The sequence below is a fragment of the Ahaetulla prasina genome, chromosome 2 (genome assembly GCF_028640845.1).
Source record: "Ahaetulla prasina isolate Xishuangbanna chromosome 2, ASM2864084v1, whole genome shotgun sequence".
In the NCBI taxonomy this organism is placed as follows: Eukaryota; Metazoa; Chordata; class Lepidosauria; order Squamata; family Colubridae; genus Ahaetulla; species Ahaetulla prasina.
This window is the reverse complement of record NC_080540.1, coordinates 19,347,513-19,349,321: the sequence shown is the minus strand read 5'-3', so window position 1 is coordinate 19,349,321 and position 1,809 is coordinate 19,347,513. Positions and strand designations below refer to the sequence as shown.

Sequence of the window (1,809 nt, the reverse complement as noted above, 5' to 3'; positions counted from 1 at the left end):
TAACTACTGATATATTAAGGGCTTACCCTTCCATCTTGTGGCTGCCGAGACTTCTTAGGCACTCTGATTACGGAAAAAAGAAGCCAATGCATATAATCCTTACCAAATTACTCTTATCTTTTAAGGAGGTTGTCCTTTATATATGCTAGCCAAGGGATTGGAAAGGCAGGGAAATTTTCAAATGAAAATCCAGCTCGGTAGGTACCACACCCAAAGTGAAAAGCAGCAATAGAGCACCACAGGCTCATCCCTTCGATAGCTCAGCTGGTAGAGCGGAGGACTGTAGAGAGCTACCAAAGTCATCCTTAGGTCGCTGGTTCGATTCCGGCTCGAAGGACAAAGTTTTTTTTGTTTTTCCCCCCCCTTGCATAATACAAAATTAAACAAGAAAAGGATTGTTCGCATCTGATACTGATGCCCACATTAACAGCATTCAAGATTAAAAAGAAATTTTACTAGTCTATTTCACCTTCTGGCACTCAGTATTGAGACACAAGCTCTCTCTAAGATCAGGTCGTTGAAAATTGTAAGGGGCCACAGGAGCAACACAAGGACTTTATAAGAAAGGAAGGTGCAGAATTTTCATTTTTTTGGGGGGGGGATGAGGAATTGTAGTTCACAGGCCTTCTTTAAATAAAACTAGTGTGTTCAACTCCTATCAAGATAAAAAAAACCTCCTATCCTGTTTAAAAAAATGTTGCCAAAAATTGACTGGCGCTGCTAATAATCATTCATGGCCTAGTTACCGGGTGAAATTAGTGCAATATGCTCTACATGGGGCTGCCCTTGAAGAGTATCTGGAAGCTTTCAAAATGCGGCTGGGAAAGTAGTTTTGTGTGCTTTTAAAGTGGGCACGCTCTATAAACAGGGGTGTCAAACTCAAGGCCTGGGGGCCAGATGCGGTCCGTGGGGTGCTTAGATCTGCCTGTGGGGCTGCCCTGAAAACTGCAAAGGACCGGCCCACGGTGCCTCTGCCAACGAAAACGGAGGTCAGGAGGGTCACAGGTAGCCCTCCTGAGCTCTGTTTTTGCTGGCAGAGGATTGCAGGAGGCCATCACAGCTGCAAACGGAGCCTGGAACACCATTTTCGCTGGCTGAGCGCTCGAGCCACCACAGGTGCCCCCAACACGAGTGATGGCCACGCCCATCCTGGCCATGCCCACCCCGGGCCCCCAAGGTCAAACACAACCCTGATGCACCCCTCAATGAAATCGAGTTTGACACCTCTGCTCTAGAACCACACATAACTATTTGCCCAGCCCAATCTCACAACAGTGACAGCTTTTTGTTCGGACTTTTTTGTGAACTAAATTGAAAAATATGGGGAAATCCCATTGATAATAAAATGAAACTAGGGTAAGGGTTAAGGATAGGGTTAGGCTTACATATGTATGGAGTCAGGGCTGAAAACTGATGTCAGGTGTAGATTCTTAAGAGATTCTCTTAAAAAAGCAATGATAACACCTTTTAGTTTGGACTTCTTTGGGGACCACAGTAAAAACCTTGGGAAAATCCCATTGCCAATGAAATTGAAACTACTTGTTAGATCCAATGATGGAAGAGACAGACACAGCTCTTTCAGTAGCAACAACTCTTTATTAGTAGACCAGTACAACCCAACAACCTGCTTGTCTGGCAGTGTCCTCTTTTATAGAGGGCTGTCAGATGGTTTAACCAATGAGCTTTAAGTATTTTCCCGCCATTTTGGAGGACCTGAGTGAAGCCTATAGCTCACTCCTTATATGGTACATAACGCTACTGTTATGGTTAGGGTTAGAGTTAGAGTTAGGTCTCCTTGCAGTCTGGGCC

General features: G+C 44.8%; 1 non-coding gene across 1 annotated transcript; it reads left to right on the top strand.

The window, feature by feature from the left end:
• The first annotated feature begins 249 nt into the window (after window positions 1–249).
• Window positions 250–337, top strand: TRNAY-GUA (transfer RNA tyrosine (anticodon GUA)). Its single transcript is given in 2 exon segments — window positions 250–286; window positions 302–337. It is a non-coding gene; the product is annotated as a tRNA-Tyr (tRNA).
• Window positions 338–1,809: the final 1,472 nt, after the last annotated feature.